At 46.6% G+C, this 25,730-nt stretch overlaps 1 protein-coding gene across 1 annotated transcript in view; it reads left to right on the forward strand.

Moving 5' to 3' along the window:
* Window positions 1-608: 608 nt before the first annotated feature.
* The window catches only part of foxn2a (forkhead box N2a), a 54,476-nt gene continuing 29,354 nt past the window's right edge, over window positions 609-25,730 (forward strand). The window contains exon 1 of the mRNA XM_063191738.1: window positions 609-767. The gene's annotated coding sequence lies outside the window, so the exon portion shown is untranslated. The remainder of the gene's footprint in view (window positions 768-25,730) is intronic.

The following is a 25,730-nucleotide window of genomic DNA, read 5'->3' on the forward strand; positions in this document are numbered from 1 at the left end:
CAACAGTTCACCTTCAACTTAATCATTTTCAGTGGTCATGTTGACAAGTTTCACCTCCTTGCATGAGATGGTTTGACAGCATGTAGTGGGCCTAAAACTCTGGCTGATGGTTTGATGCAACAACGGGCTATTACTGCTCATGGACAATATGCCATTATGTTTTATTGCAGGCTATTCCCTGAATGGTATACAATAGGCTATTTTATCCAACATTAAAAGTAGTAGGCTACAGGGGGGCCCCAACACACACACACACACACACACACACACACACACACACACACACACACACACACACACACACACACACACACACACACAATTTATCTCACATCACATTGCAAAGCACAGCCTACCTAATTCACAAAGAGCAATCCACATTTCCTGCTGCTACAAATTATTATTTCATTTCAACACCGAGCTCAAATGATATCGTTTGTCAAGGGAGAATGTTATAATTGAGCCGTGATGGCGTGCCGCGAACATTTCACCAGTAGTTGTGCTGTGCTGCGGCAGTTGCCAGGGGGATGTCAGAGGGGCGGGGGTTTGATTGGCTGAAGTAGGTCTGTTGCCTTGGCGACGGCGCAGGGTTTGGTAGCGTTGCCGTGCGGGCTCGAGCGGCGTGATCTGTTCAGCGCGCGGATGGAGGAAGCAGCTGCTGCTCCCTGATTCAGTCGAAGCGAAGCAGACAGACAAACCCAAACGAGAAACACGTTTACTGAGATAACCTGAATTTACATCGCTTCACAGGCACAGCGTGTATGAATGTAAGTACACATTCCTCTTTCTTGTCACACGGTGTCCTTAAGAAATGTCTGCTCCTTGTGTAGTTTAACGGTAATGCTAAGAGGAAAACTGACTCATATCTCAGTAGTCAGTTGTGGAGCCAGTATTATTGTAGCAAGCGTGGTTGCCCCGAACGGATATTTCCTGCGTTTCTGATGAGAAAGACAGTGCCTTGTGGCTATGTGAGTATCTCGGCATGGCAACACAACGCCAGTTTAGAATGTTTCCCCACTTCTTACCAGACGCAGATAAAATACTTTTCTTTTCAACAGCCCATGTGGCTGGTCGTTCGCAGCTAGTTAGCGGTGGTACTGCTAGCTAAGGGAAAAGTTCTTTGTGGTCAGCGAGTCAACTCGCAGAGACAGAAAGACACATAGAGAGAGAGAGAGTACCAAAGTGTTCAGTCTTTTCTGTGTTCATGTCGCGTGCGCTGCTCTCTGCATTTGTTCACGATAATTTATGGAGCACATAGCGTTACTTCTTCACAAACCTTTTGTGCGTTGTTGCATTTTTTTAACGCATCGCTCGTTAACTGGTTGACCTACAGAGCAATTTTATAGGGAAGCAATGTGGAAACTCCGTAGGTTTGTTGCTCTTAACACTTTGGCGTGTGCTCTAAATGTAACGCCTATTGTCATGTTAACTTGATCAAACAAAATGGGTATTTACACTGAACTCTTCTGCATTGTTTGTATTTGGGTTTTAGAGTGCACGCCTTCAACTGTTTGAAATGTCTTGCCACGAGTCGACTGACTAACCCCGACAGATGTGAAGTGCATCTGGCGTTATAAAACTGACAATATAACCAGCTCAGCTGCCCACTCAAGCCGAACTGGGGCAACTTTGTAGCTACCGTGGCGAGTGGATATGCGAAGTTACCTTAGAGGTCATGTTTGAACCTGGATTATTTCGCAATTTTAACAGAATATGTTATGTTGTATTTTCATGGCTTTTCATATAATTGCCAGTACACAGAAGTTTATGAGTAGGACACCCCCCCCCTCTTTTCATCTTTTATTTTTACTTTTTTATTTTTACTTTTACTCGGCATAACTTTGACATAATAGTAGCCTAATACATTTCACTTTTGCACACGTGTAACATCTTTTTCATTATGCTAACGCTTGCTTGTGCAGTCAGCATACATAAGGACACGTGTTATGCAACGCTATTAAGCCTGCGGAATTTCATAAGCCTACACTACATTTCATACAATAATGGAAGCACTTAAAAATGAGAAAAGAGAAATTTCTCTCTTTCCACATACGCACAGTCATTGTCCCAGCTGAGCCGCCTTTCCCCCGCCCTGGTTCAGCCGAGCGACCCTTGACCCGGAGCAATCTGTTGCGCTGATAACTTTCCACCATAGCACGGCAAAAGTGCCCCCCATTGTTGAATAGCCAAAAATTGCGAAAGCGGCGACGATCGAGTTAACGCTTGTATGTGTGTATACAGACCAGGCTTTGTTTATGTCTCACTGAGTGGCTATTTAAAAACCGTTTAGGTCCAACCGGAGGAATCCATCATGGCACCTCCCCAAAAAGTTGGACATCCTCTGGTTTCAATTCCTCTGCTTTTTGTTGGTGAAAATTGAATCTGGCATTGTTTGGCATTGTAAAATTGCATTATATAATGTTAACTCTCTCTTGGAATCAGTACTGCTCTGGAATAGCAAGGCTTCAAAAGGGTTGCTTTGGAAATTGTGTTTTCTCTGCAAGTCTTGGCCATATAGATAGTAGTCTAGTAAGTTAGGCAAACCCTAGCATTGGAAATATTGTTAAGTATTTCATAATTATAATGTACAATATTTACTTCATGCTATAGTATGGATTGTCCGTCGGGACCTATCCTACAGCTGCTTCTCATTGTTTCTGAATGTTGTGTTTTAATCCCTAGAGGAGCCGAGAGTAGGCTATCTGGACTAAGTTATAACTGATGTATAAACCTGCAAGGACAAAAGGTTAATGGCGAACTGCACTGCAAAGAACAAATGGGGTGGGGGCGGCGGCATGGCCCTTATGGCATGGATTTATAGGATTGCCCTAAATACTGTGCGACTGAATTAAACTCCTGTTGCCAGTCGAAGTCTCCATGTTCGTGGTTTGGTCTGGTTGTTGGTTTGACAGGGGTGGGGTGGACAAGGCTAGGGTGGGGTGGGTCGGGTTTGGTTGACTGGGGGTGGGGTGTGTGTGTGTGTGTGTGTGTGTGTGTGTGTGTGTGGTGGGGGTGGATAGGCCCCGTGGTGCTTCATGGTAGCAGGTGACAGTGGCCCCAGTCACAGTATATTTTCATTCAGCAGATGTTGTTTGCTGACGAGACAAGTGTGGTCCAGATAAACGATAAACAGAGGAGGGCGAAGATGAAAGAGGAGAAGCACCAAATGATCAACCTGTCGTCCTTTTTACTGCCAGGAATCCTGGCCTTGGCCTGTGTGGCCTGTGTGTGTGTGTGTGTGTGTGTGTGTGTGTGTGTGTGTGTGTGTGTGTGTGTGTGTGTGTGTGTGTGTGTGAAGGCTTGAAACCATCTGCTGTGTGTATGTGTGACTATGAATGAATGAGTGTGTGTGTGTCTTTGTGTGTCAGTATGAGTGTGTGTGTTAGTGAAAGTGCTAGTGTGTGTGTGTGTGAGAAGATCTATGCATGTCAGTATGAGCGTGTGTGTGTGTGTGTGTGTTCATGTGTGCACACACATGCACATATTACCCTGCCATGCAAATGCGGTGACACCTTTGGGTTAATTATCATGCTTGTTCTTCAGCTCTGAACTGGCCTTACTGGGGCACTAGTCGTGGGAATATCTCGCAGACAGACACACATGCACGGAAACACACACACACACACACACACACACACACACACACACACACACACACACACACACACACACACACACACACACACACACACACACACACACACACACAGGGAGTAGTGGCACACTCCTCTTCTCCCCTTTCCCTTCTCCTCCCCTTATTCTCTCTCATCTCTCCACTGCCGTCAGTCATACTTTGCGCTTCCCTCCACTCCACCTAATTTCCTTTCTTGATCCCCCCGCCTCTCTTTTCTTCCCTCATCTCCTCTCTTCTCCTCTCCTTTCCCTTTTCTTCTCCCCTTCATTCACTCTATTCTCTTTCTTCTCTCATCCCATCTCTCCTCTCGTTTCTTCTTCCCCTTCCTCCTCTCCTCTTTTCTCCTCTCTTCTCCCAATTTCTCATCTCCTCTCCTCATCTCCCCCCTCCCCTCCCAATTTCTCCTCTCCTCTCCTACTCTTCCCCATCCTCCTCTCCTCTCCTTTCTCATCTCATCTCACCTCACCTCACCTCTCCTCTCCTATCCTATCCTCTCCTCTCATCCTCTTCCCCATCCTCCTCTTCTCTCCTCCTTACTCATCTCTCCTCACCCCTACTCCCCCATCCTTCCTCTGCCGTTGGAGACCTTTACACCTTCTCGACATCAGAGGGGAAATAAAGCGGTGGTGAGCCAAAGGGGCCGGCCCTCACTGGAGCAGGCCATGGCAAGGTTAATTGGGGAGCCGGCACACGGGTTAATTGTGCTATGTGCTGTTGCCTCCTAAAATATAGCTGTTGGAGATTGCTGGGGTGGGGATGGGAGATGGTGAGGGGAGGTTTTATGGGGTGATGTTGAGTTGTTGGGGAGCAGGGGTTGATGGGGGCAACAGTATTGCAGACAGGATTGGGTTAAGTTATGGAGTGAAAGGTGGGAGGGTTTGATGACGTGGATGAGGTGAGTTGCTGTGGGATGTGATGGAGGGGTTATGGGGTTGTTGTTGTTTGTGGTGGGGGAGTGTCACTGGGGAATGGAGCTGTTTGGGGCGGGAGTGTTCTGTGGTAGAGGTTGGATGAGGTGAGGTGTGTTATTGGGTGATTGGGTTGTATGGGGGTGGTACTAGTCTGGCAGGTAGAGAGCCTGTGGCCACACTGCATCCTTGCAATTCAGTGTCATCAGCAATGGGTGTGCATGGAGCCTTGCCTTGGCTATCTCTCTCAATCTGTCTCTCTTTCTCTCTTCGTTGCACTCTCATTGCCTTCTAATGCATTCTCCTCCCTCCCATCCACCCACCCTCTCTCTCTCTCTCTCTCTCTCTCTCTCTCTCTCTCTCTCTCTCTCTCTCTCTCTCGCACTCTGGCTGTCCGTCTCTCTCTGCTTCTTACAGCGCTCTTTCTCGAGTGGTCAGTGAGGAGAGCTAATTGTGTGAAAACCTGGTGGGACAAGGTCTGGAGTTTACAATGCCTTTCCCTCTCCTCTTTCTCTCTCTCTTTCTCTCTCTCTCTCTCTCTCTCTCTCTCTCTCTCTCTCTCTCTCTCTCTCTCTTTCTGTACCCAAAACCAGAGGGGGTGATCAGTGCCCTTTAAAATCAATTAGCACATTGGGTCTGCATGGGCCAGAGTCCAGTACACAGGATATGGAGTTTATTTATTTATTTACCTCTTTATTTATTTCCTGGTCAGTGAGATTGGAGTGGTGTAGTGACTGGCTCTTTTTGCTGAGGTTTAGGAAGATGGTTGGCCAGTTGGCCGTGCTGTGTGTTGCTACTATTGATAAATGAAATTAGCCTGCAGGAGGAGAGGGAGAGAGGAAAAGGGCCTCCTGTTTCACTATGGGTGGAATGGTGTGTGTGTGTGTGTGTGTGTGTGTGTGTGTGTGTGTGTGTGTGTGTGTGTGTGTGTGTGTGTGTGTGTGTGTGTGTGTGTGTGTGTGTGTGTGTGTGTGTGTGTGTGTGTGTGCATGGGTGAGTGTGCATGGGTGAGTGACCTTCCTAACCCTCTTTCCTTGATTCACTTAACGGGAAATCTCAGGGAAGAGATCACCCACCTCCACCTAAAACACACACACACACACACACACACACACACACACACACACACACACACACACACACACACACACACACACACACACACACACACACAAACTCTCCCTCCACCAAACATCACATTGGCCTAAGGTGTAATGTTGTCAGCCTAGCCTGTAGGCTACCTTGTGTACTTGTATACATGCACAGGTGAATGTCAGCTCTGTTTTTACCAATAATGGAAACTTTGTGTAGGTTTTTATTTCATTTACGACAATGACCTGTTTACAGCTTGACTTGAGAAATGTTTTGACGGGTAAATGCCGTTTTGTGCTTACTCCATTGGGAGAGAAAAAACACGTTTTCGTTTCTTGCATTTGTATGTGCACACTGTAAGCGAGCTCTTTTTGTTGATGTGTTTGCATGTAGTTCCTGTTTTAATGTGAGTGCGACTGCCCTGAGACAAAGCCCTGACTACCCTTGCAGACGCAGCCAGTGGTGTGTTGGTGGTTGACAGGCAAGTGAGCGAGGCACTGGATCAGGAGTGTGTGTCTGTCTGTGTGTCTGTGTGTGTTTTTTTTCCAACTCTGATTTCATCAGTGAGGTGCCACTCTGCAAAAATTTAGACAAAGAAACCCGTTTTGTCTCCAGTGTGTTACATGTTAAACAAAAGGCTTATCTTCGGAGGGAGGGAGGGAGAGAGAGAGAGAGAGAGAGAGAGAGAGAGAGAGAGAGAGAGAGAGAGAGAGAGAGAGAGAGAGAGAGACTGCATGGTGGTTACTCCTGTATTGCCATGCTGGTGATGGTCTTGTGTTGGTTTTGCTGGTGATGGTCTTGTGTTGGTTTTGCTGGTGATGGTCTTGTGTTGGTTTTGCTGGTGATGGTCTTGTGTTGGTTTTGCTGGTGATGGTCTTGTGTTGGTTTTGCTGGTGATGGTCTTGTGTTGGTTTTGCTGGTGATGGTCATGTTTTGGTTTTGCTAGTGATGGTCATGTTTTGGTTTTGCTGGTGATGGTCATGTGTTGGTGGTGTTGGCCTTGTTACAGACTGCCCTGTTACTACCAGTAGTCCAAACGACACTTGACTCTGCTGCTGTGACTGCAGACCGCCAGTAGCCCGAAAGCTCTACTGTGACTCCCATCAAGTCCAAACTGATATACTGTTAGACTGTTGCAGGCCTAGTTACTTGTTTAACTCTCCAGTGACCACCACCGGACCCCAAACGACACTGTTACTGTTGCCACCCTGGTTAACTCCGTGACCAACAGAAGCCCACATGGGCCAGTTACTCTTGCCAGACCAGTTAGTTACAAGTGGCCCCTTAGAACCTAAACTGTGGTGTTGTCACCCCTGCTTACCTTAAGTAGCACAATATGCCTCGCTCTATTGACTCCATCCAAACTGTCCAGTTAGACTCTGTTGCTGACCCAGTAACTTGGCAACTCTAGTGGCCATCGAACCACCGGAACCCAAGCTGCACAGTTACCTCGGCAACCAGCAGTGGGCCAGTCCGCACTGCACTGCTGTGGCTCCATCAAGCCCAAAACAGCCCGGTAACAATTGGCCAGCCTGGTTAACTCTAGTGACGACCTGGAGCCCTGGAGCCCAACTTGCATGGTTACTGTTGCCACCCCTCGGTTACCTAGGTGACCAGCAGTAGCCCAGTCCGCTGTGCTCTGCTCTGCTCTGCTCTGCTGAGCTTCCATCAGCTCCGCAGCTCTCATCTGCTGATGCTATCTGGCCTTTGTTGGGAGGCGACTGGCTGTTGCTGCCTGATGACTCCAGCTGCACACATTTTTCATCGTCTGGCCCACTCACACCCTCTCCTCTCCCCTCCCCTACTCTCCTCTCCCCTCCTCTCCCCTCCTCTCCCCTCCTCTCCTCTCCTCTCCTCTCCTCTCCTCTCCTGCCCCCTTCTTTCCCTCTCTTCTCCACTCCACTCCAATCCACTCCCCTCCTCTCCTCTTTTCTCCTCCTCTTTTCCCTTCCTCCTCTCCTTCTCTTGCCCTCTCCTCCTCCCTCCCTCTCTTCCTCATCCACCCCTCTACCCCTCCCCTCGTGTCCCCATTATGTGTGCTTTTCGCCCGGAGCGGCAGACCAAGGGGGGAGGAGGAGGAGGGACATCCCCGCAAACGCTTCTGTTGTCTAGGTTACGTGACATCAGCGTGCTGTAATTCAATATAGGTGGCTGCGCTCTGAATTTGGCTTGCAAATTTGCGCTGCTCTTACTATCACCCCCCCCCCCCCCACACACACACACACACACACACACACTCATCCGTGCACAGATGCACATACACACACACACACACACACACACACAAACACACACACACCCCGTTCTCAACTGAGGAGCACATGTTATTTCGGATTTGCTAGTTGTTTGTGTTGTTCCTCCCGCATAACAATAACGGTGGCCTGAGTCCATTGCTTCCCTATTGATGATGTGGAGTTTAAGCATGTTCGCTTGATTTCCTTTGAGCACTGCACATCGCTTTGGTGTCTCTTGTGTACCTTTTTTTTTGTGTATGTGTGTTTTGTATTCTTGTGGTGTATTGTTACTTTGCTTGTCCTATATCACATGTTTTTTATTGTTACGCGTGTGTGTGTGTGTGTGTGTGTGTATAACACTAAACTCTAGCAGAGTGCATGTTTGTTGTGGGGGTTTCCGTTTTGTTTTGGTGGCGTCCGAACGGCGACTCCGTGGTGTGTGTGTGCATCTCCGAATTGGTCACAGCACCGCTTGCACCACACACACACGTGAAGTGAAAAAGTGAAGTGAAAGCCCATTGGGAAACTCCAACTCCCATTGTCATTGTGACATAGCACTCCACAGCACACAAGTGAACACTGCACACTGCACACAACGAAATTGCATTTATGCCTCACCCGTGCAAGGGGGCAGCCCTCAGTGGCGCCCCATGGGGAGCAGTGCGGTGGGACGGTACCATGCTCAGGGTACCTCAGTCATGGAGGAGGATGGGGGAGAGCACTGGTTGATTACTCCCCCCACCAACCTGGCGGGTCGGGAGTCGAACCGGCAACCTCTGGGATGCAAGTCTGACGCCCTAACCGCTCACCCATGACTGCCCTCACTGACGTGCTCACATGCACGCACACACACACACATTGTACTGTCCATACCAGCCCTCACAGCCCTTTTCACAGCCCTCACTGCCCCGGACCCCTCCCGTTCATTTCATCCTCTGCCCTTCCCTCATTCTCTCTCTCTTTCCCTCCCTTTTTTGTGTCATCAAGCGCCCCCTCCCCCTGTCTTGGCATGGCAATCTGGTGAAGATTTAAGATGTGCACAGGGCAGGCAACACTCTCACTCACACAAGCTCTCTCTCTCTCTCTCTCTCTCTCTCTCTCTCTCTCTCCCTCTCTCTCTCTCTCTCTCTCTCTCTCTCTCTCTCTCTCTCTCTCTCTCTCTTTCTCTCTCTCTCTTTCTCATACACACACACACACACACTCACTCGCTTGCACATACACACACACTCTCTGTGTCTATCTCTCTGAGCCCATTGCTAATGTGTCCGTTGGCGAGAGAGAGAGAGAGAGAGGTACAGAGCGAGAGAGAGATACAGAGCGAGAGAGAGCGAGAGAGAGAGCGAGAGAGAGAGCAAGAGAGAGAGCAAGAGAGAGAGCGAGAGAGAGAGAGAGAGAGAGCGAGAGAGAGAGAGAGAGAGAGAGAGAGAGAGAGAGAGAGAGAGAGAGAGAGAATAGACTGTGCCTTATGTCATGCCACAACAATGGCCCTTTGTCTGGGTCCCTCTTGGCCCAGTGAACGGGGTTTGTTTAATTGAGATGGCAGTGTGACAGCACGCGGCCCCGGTACAGGAGCTGGGCAGGGGGATGCAGGACCAGCTGAGGATGACCGGCTAGTCCAGCCAGGGGTGATGCGGGTCGAGTGGGACCAGCTGAGGATGACCGGCTAGTCCAGCCAGGGGTGATGCGGGTCGAGTGGGGATCACCAGAAGAATAAATAATATGCACATGCCACCTCACTGAGGCCAGACGCAGGACAATGTCTTGAACAAACCTTACAATGTCTTTTCTCTGTCTTGAATAAACCTTAACAATCTGAGCTGCAGTGTGCTGACTTCTACTCTCTCTATTGTTGAGAGGGGGATCACCACCAGCTAGTCCATCCAGGTCGAGGAGGGGAGAGAGGGGAGGTGGCGACTTAGGTGAGGGAAATGGCCAGGGCTCCGAACCGGTTCAAGGAACGAAAACGAAAACCGAAAACGAACGAAATTTTATGGAATTTTACAAGGAACGGAAACGGAAACGAAAACGAAATGGTCTTCAAGTGTTCCGGAACAAAAACGTTATTCTGAAATCCACAAACCGGTTAATAACGGGTTTTTTTTTGTTCTCTATATTTCATACAAGTGCACGATTTTGTTTGAGGAGTAACCATGGCGACGAGCAGTCTTTTAGTTCGGCTACTGAGGTGTATGAGGGGAAACATGCATAGGCCTACAGCAACAGCATTTTGCTTCACCTGAGCTCTTGCCGCCGATTGATAAAATATTGAGGAGCATTGGCCAATCAGAGTGCGACTGTGCATTGTATGGAGAAACTTCCTGGGTAAATTTAGGATGTGCTTCTCCTCAGAGAATTTGATAGGAAACTAGAACTAAACTGTCTCTGTTCTCCTGGCTTTCTCGTAGTGATTGGAAGTTGACTCTAATAAACCCGCCCTAAAGTTTTTGACCACCAATATCAAATAAGTTTTTATAAGAGAAATGACACTTTACCCGCGCTGTTCTTCAGTCTCATTCACGGACAGTAGGCCTACAGAGTTTTATATTGACACCATGGAGAGCAAAAGAGAACATGTCTTGAGATCGGTGTTGGGATTCCTACAGGGACAGAGTATTTGGACCATACAGTCTATGATTTGCAAAGGAATTGGATAGGCGATTTGATGAACCTAATTCGCAGAGTGCTCTCGAGAGGCAACTGGTGGGTAAGTCATGTTTAGCTTACTACTTGTAATGGCACCGCCGAGTGCCTCGATGTTCAATGCGGTTATGGCAAATTATGTTGTTGTTAAGTTAGGCTACTGAAGTGCTTTTGTTGTGCGCAGCGTATCCCACTGTCGGAGAAGAGAGGTGAGAGCTGGTGTGTTATGTGCTATAATCAAGGACGTCTCATTTATCTGTTGTTGTGGTCAATGCGGGATAAAGTCATTCGTGGCAGATGGACAGACGCTAGCTGACGTTAGCTGGCCCGCTCAATGTTTCGATGGTTTCCTCAGTATTGCACAATATTTCCTGGCTGTCATCACGAATAACAGTAGGTCGCGTGTGACAACAAGCAGGGATAGAGAAAGACAGCGCATTTGTTGTTGTTTAAGTTATTATTCTCTTCTGTCGTGCAGAGGGCTGGGCTGATGGGATGGACTACGTGGAAACTCTTACTATTTTGTGACGCTTGTCTGTTAGGCAACAAAAGGTCTCCGGTTTTGTGGTGATGGATTTGCACTGGAATGGTTGGTAGCCGATATCTGAGAGCATATCCGAGGTTTCAGACTATGCAACCTGTCCCTTCTCTAGAACTAGTGACCCCTTGCATCGTGCACATCTCAAAACAGTTTGGGATTTTTTGTGGAGCAAACTGTGTCCCTTTTACTTACACGTTTCACTTGCTGCAAACCTCATCATGGCCTATTAAATAGAGCTAGGCAAGAACTGAAATCCATGCCTATCGACACCTCTTATTATGCTGACGTTTACCTGCGCTATTCCAGAGATTTTTTTAGGAACTCTCTCTGGCTATTTTTTTTAAACTCTCTCTGGCTGTATTGTGCCTCCCTAATCAACATCCACCCACCGCTACTGGGCTGGCATAGGCTACTTTTGATAAGAATTATAGGCATCCGGTTAAATCTGCCAGGATGGATAGCCCATCTGAGTGTTTTTGGGTGTGTTATTATTTTTGAGAATAGCTGTGTAAATCAAGGGGAAATAATGAGTACGTCTATTCTAAGATAAAGTCCACGAAAATAGACTTAATATGGCCGTTAAAGACTGCAGGAACGTTAAGAACGAACGTTATTTTTCGTTCCGAACCGGTTCAGGAACGATATTTTTGTGGGGGAACGATTGCAGGAACGAAAACGTTAAATTGAAACTTGCCTGAACCGTTCGGAACGGAACGTTTGAAAAATAATTTCGTTTTCAAGCCCTGGAAATGGCCAGCCTCCACAGCTTGGGGGCGACAGAGGTTCGAGAGGGTGATGACCAGCGGAGGTAACCCAGTGAAGGCCAAGAGAGCATCACCAGCTAAACTAAACACAGTCAGGGTAAGATGGGATTAGAGAAGTCAAGTTGAAGTAAGAAAAACGAAACGCACTTTCCTTGGGAAAGAGGCAATTTATCTGAGTAACCAGTAGACCTACTGTGTACTATGTACGATCAGCCCACTCTGCCCTGACTGGATCAAGTTTTTGGTGGGTCCTTGTTAGGTTTTTAGTGTGTATCAGTAACAGCACAGTCTATCTACCTCCTTTGGTACAATGGAGTAAATGGTGTAACAGCCCATGTAATATCATGTGCCTAGTGTTGTTTTTGCTCCATGAATTTACTTTTACTTTTGACAGCTCTGGATGTGATGACCAGCTACCAGGAGTGAAAGTTGTTTTCATGTCTTACCGGTGCTATCTTGTGCAAGTCTTCCTAACAATCGCCCTTCCAATGACAACATCAGAAAGAGCGCAAATAAAATAAACGTGTGCTACATACGTATCTATATCACTGCATGACTATTTCAGGTAAATTTGAGCTATTCTCTTCATAGGACACTTGTCTCAAATGGCATGGTGTGGTTGTATGTTTTGTACTTTTAATGGAATTTTAAAATGTGTTTTCTCTTGGCCAGCATTAACCCTATTCTCTTACCGGTACTATGCACCATCTGTAAATGGCACTGCCCAGGGTGATGTAGACCAGTGGTTCCCAACCTATGGGTCGGGACCCCCCTTATGGGTCGCCAAAGATCCACAGGGGGTCGCGGAGCCCTCTTGATTTTAAGGGGTTTCGTTTTAAATATATATAGCCCATGTTGAATAAAAGACAAAGCATTTAACTAATAAATGCATAGACGCAACAAATTGTAAGTGCTACATTAAACATTTATTCTATATTTGACCAAAGACAAATTGAGGAATAAAATAGCTAAAATAAGTTTTCGCAGGAAACGGAGGGCATCTTGTGACTCCGTCTCGTGCGGGCGCTCGCGTGGTTGGGTCACCAAAGCTTACAATAGTAAAAACATGGGTCCCTTAAGAAAAAGGTTGGGAACCACTGATGTAGGCCAAGAGAGGATCACAACCAAGCCCAGCCCAGCCCAGGGTGAGGCAGGTCAAGAATAGTGCAATGGGAAAGGTTCAAGCCCAGAAAAAAGGGAGAGCCCAGCTTACCAGCCTAGCTTACCAGAATGCCCTACCTGTCCAGGGTAGCGCCAGCCCAACCAGGGTCAACACAGGAATGATGACCCAAACCATTTGAAATGTATGCAGGCCAGACAGACAGACAGACAGACAGACACAGGGTAATATGTATTATAGAGTGAAGGTGGATTAGTATAGTCTCTTTGCATCTCTTGCACAAGCTAGAATAGACTCTTAAGGTACTTTTATGTGCAAGGGCCTTATACTGTTACTATACAAGTGACTCACATTTAGTTGATTCATTTTTTAGTTATTTTAGGTAGGCAGTGGGACAACCCACCTTAGCAAGTTAGAAATGAAACATTTGGGATGTCAATAAATCCAATCAATACATTTTTTGGAAGTTTTGCTAAGTTTAATGCTCTTTTTCTTTGAATAGAGAAGCTGTATGTGGGGGAATTTCAACCTTCAAATAGCAAAGCACAGTTGGCGCCATTCTCATTAACGAAAACAACAACATGCTCTTTCTGTGTGTGCGTGTGTGTGTGTGTGTGGAGTGTGTGTGTGTGTGTGCATTTGTGGAGTGTGTGTGTGCGTGTGTGCGTGCAGTGTTGGCCCTGAGGTGTCTCTCCTACATGTGGTCGGTTAAACAAGTTTGGTGAGATTAGACAGGCCGTTGTCTTTCAACGATTTTGTTTGGCATATGCCGCACCCGTAACCGAGGTCGCCACTACTCTACAGATCCAGAGGAGACTCCAACAGAGGCCATGAGGCTGTGCCCTGTTCACATTTAGGCTGTGGGATATTTCCCATGACGAGAGGGGCAGTAGTCAGGGAGAAGGTCTTGTAAGGAGTCGGGGAGGATGGTAGTCATTCGAGTAGTCTTCAGCATGGAAGTAGGGATGGGATATCGTTATCAGTGTATCGGTATCGGGTTCAGATATCAACATGATTCAGAGATCGGATCAGATCGGAATTTTCTCAAAGTATCGGAATTTTCCTGAAACTGACATTGAGTCAGGTGTAATGTTAAATTGAAATCATAACACTTGCATATTAGTTTTCAGGAAGGGATTATTTCTTTTTTACTTGTTGCTTTTTACTTATTAATTGTTTTCCTGTTCTTCGGACTCCCTTTTCTGACCAAATAGTCTACTTGGGCCTACCTCAAGTTCAAACCCATGCATTTATGTGGTTTTGATATTGGATCGGAGTAGTATCGGTATCGGCAGATATCCAAATTTAGATATCGAGATCGGATCGGAAGTGAAAAAATGTGTATCGGTGCATCCCTACATGGAAGATTGGTAGTCGTTTAGGAGGAGAGGGTATCAGTAGTCCAGTATAAGGTTGTTGAGAGCTGGGCCCCCTAGACTACAGGTTGCTGTGGGCCCCCCAGAAGGCAGATTTGGTGATGCATTTATATAGACAGCGTCATAGTTATGAGTTAGGAATTAAGGATAACATGTCTACCAACTGTATTCAACACAACTGATGAATTTTGCATCTTGTCACAATTCTGCAATTTTTCTCTTTTGGCCAGTCAGGCCCCCCTGGCAGGTGGGGAGCCCGTCCTAGGCTGCAGCCATATCTAGCCTGTGCGTTAATCGGGCCCTGGACATGTCATTGGGGAGGCGAGGCGAGCTCGTCAAGAAGAGGGCAGTTCTGGCTGTGGATGGAGCAGATGCACTGTGCCACGCTCTGCTTAACAGTCTCAGGGCTACACACTGGAAGAATGTCTGAACTAGGAATGGCGAAAATTGAAAAAACTCTTAACCGGCTACTGAGACTCATTAACCAGTGGTTAACCGGTTAACCGGTAATCTGAAATTACACAACGTTCGCGGTTTTTTTCACATAAGCCTTTTTTTTTGCTGTGCAGACAGGACCTGCCATGTCCAGCCACTATTGCCAGATGGAAAATGCTGAATTATCGTACTAAAACCTCAACATTATCGTTTTTTGGGGGGCTTTTGGGGAGGAAATTATCATTATAATTATTATTATTATTACAAGCGGTTAACCGGTGGCAGAAAATGTTAACTGGTTAAAGTTGATCCGGTCGACTATCGGTTAACCGGTTACCGGTTAACATCCCTAGTCTGAACTTCTGCAGCTCTAAGGATGTAGCTTTTTCACCGCTGTGTGTTGGTGTGTGTGTTATGGCTCACTGCTTCTTGTAGCTGGTATGTATGTGCGTGTTGCTCTTTGCACTGGTGTGTGTGTGTGTGTGTGTGTGTGTGTGTGTGTGTGTGTGTGTGTGAACGGCGCGCGTGCGTGTGAACGGTGTGCTGCCAGAGGCATCCTGCGCTCCTGGAAGTCCTGACATTCCTGACCTGAGAAACTCCACTCAGCGTGATCGCTGGCAGATGCCTACGCCTCACTCTGTGTGTGTGTGTGTGTGTGTGTGTGTGTGTGTGTGTGTGTGTGTGTGTGTGTGTGTGTGTGTGTGTGTGTGTGTGTGTGTGTGTGTGTGTGTGTGTGTGTGTGTGTTGTAGACACCTCAAGAGTTTAGGTAGCCAGCTCATTGGATGAGGTGGACTGAAGGTTGAAACAAAGGCATCCAAAAGTCCCGACGTGACTCATAAAAAACAAATTCCACCAAGGCAAAAATAATCAATAGCAGCACGAAGCAGCTTCTCTTTTTTTCCCCCCCTTGACTGGGTGCTCTCTCTGGCAACCAGCAACACCGTCTTATCCAACACTGGAAAACTATGCTTGTCGAGGGATGTCCACAGTTAATCGAGTAATCGTTTTTAGTCGATTCAAGCGTTTATCAATGAAAAAAAATCAATTGCAATTGTCAACTCGATTGGCAATAGACCCAGGTCGTGCTGTCTGCTGCTCCTCGTCTTTTTTCCAACCAGGATCCTGTTTCTCAAAGGGCTTATAGCTTGTCAGTGAGCAACGTAGGTTGTCTATGGGAAATCACATTTCAGCCAAGTGAGTTAGCAATGAAGTGGTCACAACTAAATATTTTGAACACACAGTTCAGGGTGGTGCAGCTGACATAACTAGACATAACTAGACATAACTACATAACAAGCAGTACAAGTAGGGGAGAATTCACATAGCCTCTATCAAGTTTCAGTGTCCTTGCAGTATTGGTATTAGAATTTCTCTTCTACAGGCAGGTTCCATTGCTAAATGTGTGTGTAGTGTGTGTGTATAGTGTGTTTGTTTCAAAGTCCATGTGTTTCCCATACTATACATTAGCCCAGTAAGGAATGTGGTCAGTGGACTCGTTCAAAGTCAAAGCTTGAGGAGTGAGCAGAAAACAACGGCCAGCCCCAACAAACTTGCACAAACATAACACACACACACACAGAAGTGAGGGCAAACGCGCACACACACACAGTATACACACACACACACACACACACACACACACACACACAAACACACACACACACAGTACACACAATGGTAAATGGAGTACGTGTGCTGTGAGTGGGTTGTGTCTCTCCTGCTGGGTCAGTAGACAGGCCAGCGGGCTCTCTGCCTCTCCACAAGGGACACTACTTCTCTTCTCTTCGCGCCTGAAAGAAAAGAGGACAAAACAAACAGCCGTTAAAAAAATGTGAACTTCCTCAAAGATAGGCTTGATGTTTCCTCTTGTTTTTCAGGCCGGCTGGAACTCCCTGTCAGGGCCATATTGTGCAGCAAGATAAAAGTTAAAACAACAGCTCCCTCGCTCTCTCTTTTGTGTGTGTGCGTGTGTGTGTGTGTGTGTGTGTGTGTGTGTGTGTGTGTGTGTGTGTGTGTGTGTGTGTGTGTGTGTGTGTGTGTGTGTGTGTGTGTGTGTGTGTGTGTGTGAATAGAGGTGTGAGTGTGGGAGCGGAGGTTGGGGTGCATTGGTAGGCTGTGCCAGCTCTGGTTGGCCATAGCCTTGGTTAGCTTGCTCAATTGATGGTTAGCTAGCTAACTTGATAGCTAGCTTGCTCACTGGACTATAGAGTTTGCAAGTCTCCCGGAAGCATGAAGTATACTAGTCTTTCTTGTTAGCATTTAAGGACTTCCTGGTTCCCACCGGCGATCGAAAATGAATTGGGACCAGTCTAAAATGAGGTGTGAGTGCAAACACACGATTAGCAAACCCCCGCAAACTGTTGAGAGTGTTAAAAATAGGCTGTAGGGATGACATGGTTGATCATTTTGTGTCAAACGTAAACATAAATACGATGTTGCTATCAACATGCTAAAGCGGAAAAACAGGCAGACGACAGGAAGGTGATTTCACTCGAGAGATATTAATTTCACAGGCCGTGTCCATGGTAACCTATGGTAACCGACTCACACTATACTTTCGAACAAGACTTGGAAATATTTCTAAATAAGCCCTGATACACATAGTTTTTCACTCCTGACAACTCTTCTGTTAAAACTTGAACAACACCATTACTGCATTAAATCCAATCGCCTTGGTATAGTAATATCATTTCAAAACTTACCATCGAACTGAAGTTTGCTTATGCAACCATCTTTACAGCGGGAAGCTCAGGCGACATGTGATTTTTTAAGGAAGTAAAGGGCTGTGATATGAGATGTGTAGTTCTAAAAAATAAATAAAACCTTTTAGCTTTGGGATAGCAACATTACTTTATTATCGTTATGTTTTGTTTGGTAAACACATCCATGTGGTTGTGCTGTACCTGGCACTAATAAGGGAAGGTTGCGGGGACACACGAATGACGGTTGTTGACGGCTGTCTTATATTTTTGGAAAACCTACATTTCTATGGCCCGTAACATTCTCAGAATTCTGTTAGGAAACGGATGTCGTTACATGCTACTCCGCCACATACAAGTTGATGTCACCCACTTGTGAGCTCTTTTGGAAACCTGTCAAGACATGCTACAGCTTATGTTGTGGCCTAGTAGGTCGCTCACTGGGTTAGCCTGTTTAGCTGTGCTGCGGATAACAGCACTTTGCACACCAGCCTGTTTGTCCACACAAGCATATCACGGTACATGCACACACAGACGGCACGTTTCCTTAACGTCTCCGTGAGCAGTGCGAGTCCGAGAGGTTCGCGGGCTGCCTTTCACACTGCACAGTTAACGTCCACATTCTATCCGCGGGCAGCAGCCATTCATTTTCAATGGGAGCCGTGCATTGAACGCGGACGTCTGCGCAGGAAAATAGACTCGAGTTCTATTTTCGAGGAGCAACGCGGACATGTCCGGTCGGGACGGACATGCACCGTGCTTACACCACGTTCCTGTGTGCAAGGCATGATTTGTTTTCATGCATTCTAACCATTTCGAACTGACAGCGGACATGTCCTGTGGACGTACTGTGGATGTCCGTGCCGTTGGTGTGCATGTACCGTCATGCGTAGAGGTCCATTCTTCAACGTGGAGTGCTAGACTATTTTAGCTACCGCTAGCTCATAGGGGCCCCTGTTAGAGAAATGTAGAGGGGTGGAGGGAGGAAGGGAAATGTAGTAGCCTGATAAACCAGCCTAAATGTGAGATTGGATGTGTCATTTACAAGTAGTCTGGCCCCGATGAATGAATAAGCTTAGTACATCCGAAGATTGTTGATGAGAACAACCCGTTGTCTTTCAAACCGTGCCTGTGACTATAGGCCGGCGCTCTGACCAATCAGCGCTATCTTTCTTGTTGATGTGCTTTCCCAACGTTGCGAGCTTCTTCGTCACTCCCTCAAAACCCTGCCCGATTTGATTCAAAACAAATCTCTGCGTTGTGATTGGTTTGCCAGATTCTTGGCAAGCCTGACAGACCACTCCAACAATGCGAGGCCAGACCCACTCGCAGCCAAAAAAATGTTGCCGTGCAGTGGGTGGCGCTGGTTTACTAGGCTAGAAATGTAGAGGAATAGTAGTAGCGCCTAGTAGAGAAGTAGTCTAGTAAACTAGCGCCACCCGCTGGCGGTCAATTTTTTCTTTTACCTGCCACTGGTCTAGCCTTGATCCATAACTGTGAAACTGCCAAAATGCCCTGAATCTGGCAAACCAATCTTAATTAAGCTTAGATTTAAAACTGGACAGTGTAGAGCAGGGGTGTCAAACTCATTTTGGTCCGGGGGCCGCATACAACCCATGTGCATGCCTTGGTTAGATTTCACTCTTCTGTCCAGTTTAAACAATTTTATGGGTAATCAAACCTTTTTTCACCGGTGGCTGTTCAGTACTTTCCATTATTCCATTTCAAGCTATCCAAAAGATGTTTGCGACTTGAATTGCAAACAGATTACTGGAAAAATGAAGGTGACCCCAAACTTTTGAACGGTAGTGTATACAGTATAACAGAGGGACCATTGGGTTAATGTCATGCAGGTCTCGATTTCGCCCAGAGGGGCGTAAATGTGCATTTCGGTTATTTCATTGAAAAAAAATAAAAAAACGTTTAAAAAAAACCAATAAGCTTAATAATTGTATTATTTCAACTATAAGGAGATACAACAAATCAATGTTATATCAAGCCTCACTACAACTGAAAACACCACTATTAGCAGAAATCTGGCGGCAGTATGCCCCCAAACGCCCCCTCGTGGCGCCGGCCCTGGGCACAGGTGAGCCTTGAAATAATTTTCTAAAAATCTAAATGATATCTGTATGTGTGTGTTCCTGTTGATGACTTATTTGAGTTGCCCTGAACAGTATTTGAGTTAGAGGTGGGCCCTGAACAGTTGTGAACATTTCAAGTGGGCCCCAAGTTGGGAAAGGTTGGGAACTCCTGCTCTGGGGGGTGGCTAGGGGTGTGGAGGATTGTCAGTCACATGCTCCCTGGCTGGCAGTGTTCTCATGCCAGGGCCCTGCTTGGCTTGTATGCCCAGCACTGGGTGTCTCTGTACCACGCGAGCATGCTCCAGTTCCTAGAAATTGCAACCATCACTTATCAGGGGTCACACACTCAGTCACACCCTGCGTGTGTGTGTGTGTGTGTGTGTGCGTGTGTGCGTGTGTGCGTGTGTGTGTGTGTGTGTGTGTGTGTGTGTGTGTGTGTGTGTGTGTGTGTGTGTGTGTGTGTGTGAGATAGCTTTTGAGGACTGGTGGAGTGGGGGTTGGGGGTGTTGCTGCTATTTTCATGCCATGGCTATGACACGCTGTTGTGTGTGTGTGTGTATGTGTGACGGGACGGGATGGGTGCGGTAACCAACCTTCTGTTAGTGTTGGTGTCAGTGTCAGACGACCTGTGACTTTGTTGGACGTCCAAACAAGCCCCCCCGTCTCCCTTTACGTAATCCAACCGTCTGACAACAGGAGAGAAGAGCTTGGCCCGCTCTCTGACCTTGCACGTCTGTGTGAAGCCACACCACCCTGTCAATCCAGCCTCGGCTAAACAGACCCACCTGCAACCGAAAGACCCCACTGCCTCTCTATGTAGAAGGCAAAAAAAGCTTTTATTAAAAAAAAAGCTTTAAAAAATAAGGAAGCGACTATGTAATACATACAAGCAAACAATGGTTACTTTGCCAACCCAGAAGAAGTTCAACTGAACAGTCATTGGTTATACTCATTATGGCTGGAATCTACCAGTATTTTGGGGCCCTGGTCATGGTCAAGTTTGGGAACCGCCGCTGTAGAGAGTACTGTAGCTAGCATGGCTGGGATGCTAAAGACATCAGAGAGGAACGTAATGTGAGGAGCTGCCATTGTGGTGCTCTCACACGATGTGTGTGCGTGTGTGCGTGAGAGTACAATTCAGTTCGAACGCGTGGTTACAGCTTTTGAAATGGAGTGTTAGGAAAGTGTTTAATGTTTATTGAGAGGGGGTCATCCTTTCTGTGTGTGTGTGTGTGTGTGTGTGTGTGTGTTTGTCTGTGTGTTTGGGGGAGGGTGGTGTATTACTTCAAGACTGTATTGATCTCTCTACGTTATCTACTCTCTGACACAGACACGTACAGTCATCATCATGTGACTGGTACAATGGAATGGAATTGCAGCCTCCCAGTGGGGATCCGGGTTCTCCCATCATCACCCATGGCTACTGGCTACTCGTGATGACTGCACACAGCACATCAGGCTTCTATTGGATACTCTTTTAACAACCCTTACTGGCATAGCGCTACAGGATACAGCCGTGCTGGCAAACATCTTCTAGTAGAGTAAGATAAATCAAGCATGTATTTTTCCGTGAAACATGTGACGTCTGGTGGACGGCCCTTTTGGAGACTTACTTTAAATTGAGAATAACATGGAGTTCCCTTAGCGCTGTAGATCAGTAGCGCACATCTTATCACATTGAATACCGGAGGTGCTCACGGAATTATGTTGTAGAATACCAGCGTTCTAAGCCCTTTTTTGATGTTTTTGTAGACTCACAGCGTATTATGTGATAGGGCCACTGAAATATGGTATGGCTTGTTTGAAAGTGGAGACTTTGCCCTCTTAGTAGGTGATAACCATGTGTCTCTACGAGCTTTTATTGCCGAGCAAACCCAAGCTAAACCGAAGCGGGTATCCATGGAATTCCGCTACAATCTGAGATATTGAGGTTTTTGTGAAGGGTGCGCTGCTTCAGAATGTCACGATTTTGAAATGGGTAGAGTTGGTTTTAATCACAATTTGGTGCAAGGTTAGCTCTGACGCGCATCTTGCTGCTCGTCAAGACACACCTCCTGCTCTGTCCCACTACGACATGGGCAATCAAGTTTTTCACACGGACTGAACAGAAACTCTTTGCACACATGCAGGAGGTGAGACATTTGCTAAAATAGCTCCCGATAACTCCGGAAATAATAGCCCAACATTGACAACAAATCCCAATGATATGATGCTTAGATGTAGCCCATCCGATCCATATGATATGTAGCCATCTATGCTAGTTTCTGGCTTTTCACATACAGGAAGACACAGAAAGTTCAACGTGGGGGCGAATAATCAAATACACAATTCTTTGGTGATCAAACTTCCAAATCGGAGCGCATTATTCCAATCACAGTTCGGGTGCCATTTGGATCCAAGAATCTGGTAAAGGTCTAGGTAGCAATTCCAGAAAGTTCAAGATACTCCAGGCGCGATATACAATGGTCTCTGTGTTTACCTATTGCATGAAGTCAGACACTACAGGCGCTACAGCGTGGGCACCGACCGTACTAGGGAAACAACAACAAACCACGATTCACGAATACGGCAGCATCCCAGATAGCTACCATAGCCCTTCCTGTGGGTACCATACCACAAGGTGAAGGAGTACAGAGAGAGTAAAAGAACATCATTGCAGGATCATTTAGCGACGAAATCAAATGCAGAGCCGTAGCATCAATGCAGGCAGCGTGATCATTAGGAGCCTATTACAGATAGTCTACGGTAGGCGACATGGGTTGGCATCCAGACATCTTGGTAAGATAAATTAAAATGTCCAAATCATGACACAAACTTTTGACTGCAAATTTATGTCCATCACAAGGCTCCCAAAATCACATATATTGTCCATTGAAGGGTGTAGATTCGAAAGATAACATTTAAACGGAAAAAAAAATATTTTTACGTTTTGGTATACAACGCATGGGCGTGAAAAACTTATTATTACGTCGTCGGTACTCAATGTGTTTAGCAAGCTGCCACCAAATGCCACAGATGGAGAAGGAGGGGACAATGACTCCTTAGTAGACCAAACTTGAGCACACTTCTTTGCATTGGGTAGGCGGGTTTGATTTATCTTGCTCTACTAGAAGATATTTGGTGATTGCTCTGCTATCATAGCACCACTGGATACTGCTGCAATGATACCTCAGCTAGCTACCGCTAGGAAACTGCCGCTATGGCATCTTCACGTCTTCGCTTCATGCGTCTTCCCCTTCAGTCTCTTCCTGTCTGTCTTGACCGTTATAACTATTATTGTTGTTGTTATGGTGCTTTTTTGTTGTCTCCTGAGTGTTGTCAGTAGTAACTTTTCTATCACTTTTTATTGCCCTACTCAAAGTCCAGCTATCAGTGATTTTGCTGAGGCAAGTTTGCACTTTCTCTTGCTCTCTCTGTCCCCCCCTTGTGTTATTGGATGTGATAGCGGAAGTGATACGTTCTGTATGCTTCTATACCTTTTACAGTACATTACATTACATTACATTAGCATTTAGCAGACGCCTTTGTTCAAAGCGACTTACAAGGAGCAATTTAAAAAAGGTAAGGCACAGTGTACAGTTGCAACACTGATAGCATTGTCCTACACAGAGTAAAGAAGAGGACGATGCATTAAAAAGTAGCAGAAAGTAAACAAAGACATCAAGGTGCAGTGTACAGTTGCTTGCAACACTGACAGCATTGTCCAACACAAGGTAACAGAAGCAACATTAAATAATAAGAAGGTAACAAGGCATATTGGATAATAAGCAAGACATCTAGGTGCAGTGTACAGTTGCAACAATGTCCAACACATGGAAGAAGCAGAAAATAAGTACAACATTTAAAAGCATGTTAAAAAGCAAATTAGGTACATAAAAGAGGTTAGTTACATAAGAGATGTTAGAAGCAGTGGCTTAAGGAAACACATTAGAGACTAATTAGAGACACATTAGAGACTAAGGAAAGAGGCTAAAAACTAAAGGCGAGTAGAATTAGTTATGTTAGAATGTTAAGCATGGAAGCTAGTGAGTCTTCACTAGCTTCTTGAAGGTTGAGAGGGATGACCCTGCTCTTGTAGCAACTGGTAGCTCATTCCACCATTGAGAAACAATGACAAATGACAGAGAACTGTTTGGACTGGGGTTGCCTTGTGTGAGTAGAGGGCAAGACTAAACGGTTGGTATGAGGACCGCAACGCCCTGGTAGGAATATGGGTGGTTGACGTGACCAGTGTTCACGCTAGAATTCTTACTGGCCGGACAAGTGGCCGGCTGCATTGCAGAATACCGGACATTTAGAATATCTAACGGACCTTCCCTCATATAGCCAAACACACACTCCCTAATGGGTCAAAGTGGCTAGTAAATTGGTCTTTTCTACCAGCAAAACTTAAATTTCACTAGCATTGGGCCAGTTGGCTGGTGTTAAAGAGCCAGCTGCTTGTATGCACGGGGAGCAAACGCGCGCTCTCTTTCACATACCCGAGAGCTCGAACGAACTGAAAGAAAAAAAGCAGCCAGCCAACGTGCTGCGCGCATAGGCATATCTAGCCAAGTTATCGACTGAAAACATTGTGTTTTATCAGCAAACCCGAAGAGGATTTCCCTACTCAAATTGGGTAACGATGTGATGACTGTAATGGTTGTGCAGTAACGGTAACAACGCTACTGAAATTTGAACTGTATTGCGTTGTGTTCCTGCGCTCTCAAGGGAATTGACACGTTCCGTACGACGCTCTATGTGGGCGTGTGAGATGCATCCAGTAGCCATTTTGGCCAGTGATGAAAAAGGGATAAAGCCCTTCATGCACTTTTACTGGGACTTCTCATGAGCATATCGTTCTCTGAAATGTTTTATTTGCTCGAATCAAATTGCTACCTCCCGAATCGTGATCGAATCTGATCGTGAGGGCAGTGCCAATCCACACCACTAGCTTGAGCATATCCTTTAGGCAAGCCGGAGCAGAACCTGCTCTAACTTTGTAGGCAAGGGTCAGAGCTTTGTGTTGAATTCCTGGTTGTAAATGTTGTAAATGAGGCAGATAGGGTTTTATGTTATGCCTTCTTTAGGCAGGTATTGAGGTGCAGTGGTGGCCCCCACAGTTTTCATTGTTAACTGAACGAGCAGTGGTCTTATGCTCACACACGCACGCACTAAGCGCGCATGTACGCACGCACAAACGCACGAACGCCTCCATAATTAGCTCAGTGCTCAAAATGCGTGTCTACCACCATTACTCCGCCCTCCACACACTCACACCCACACACCCACACACACACACACACACACACACACACACACACACACACACACACACACACACACAGACGCTCTGCCTGTGTGCCACAAGTGGGCCATTATGCTGTTGGCCGTGGCTGTTGGCGGCGGGGCTGAGACTCACTGGGCTTTGATGCCTTTGATAAGAGGCACGATAATGGAGATAATCATAACAAAGCTGATCATTGACTGGCAGTAATCACCTAAAAACCTCTCAGCCCACACAATCACATCCCTCTCCCCTCCTCCTCTCCTCTCCTCCTCCCCCAGCCTCTCTGCTCTTCCACTCACCTAACAACCTCTCAGCCCCCATGCTCCTTCCCTTTCCTCCCCTCTAGCTTGCTTGCTCACTCGCAGACGGACCAATAATACTCGCCCCATACACCCTCTCGCTTTCAGACAGACAGACCAGTGGTGGGCCTCTCTCCTCCTCTCTCCCCCTCTCCCCTCCCTGAGCCCTCTACATGCCCATGGGCCTTTCATATGCCAAGAACGAATGTGTGCGTGTGCGTTTGCGCGTGCATGCCTGTATGTGTGCATGTGTGTTAAATATGCTAAGTGCTCCAGGCTCGACATGCGTTACTGTGTCAGGGCCTGTGTGGATGAGTGTGTGTGAGTGTGTGTGTGTGTGTGTGTGTGTGTGTGTGTGTGTGTGTGTGTGTGTGTGTGTGAGTGTGTGTGTGCTGAGGTGAGATGTTTTATGTTGTTAATGGGGATTAATATATGCTGCAGTGGTTGCTTAGCATCTGCTCAATGGGAGGCAGCCCTCATCAAACTGCTGTGTGTGTGTGTGTGTGTGTGTGTGTGTGTGTGTGTGTGTGTGTGTGTGTGTGTGTGTGTGTGTGTGTGTGTGTGCGTGTGCGTGTGCGTGTGCGTGTGCGTGTGTGCGCGCACACGCGGGTATATGTATGAGCGAGAGAGAGCG

This window comes from Engraulis encrasicolus, chromosome 24 (genome assembly GCF_034702125.1).
Source record: "Engraulis encrasicolus isolate BLACKSEA-1 chromosome 24, IST_EnEncr_1.0, whole genome shotgun sequence".
Lineage (NCBI taxonomy): Eukaryota > Metazoa > Chordata > Actinopteri > Clupeiformes > Engraulidae > Engraulis > Engraulis encrasicolus.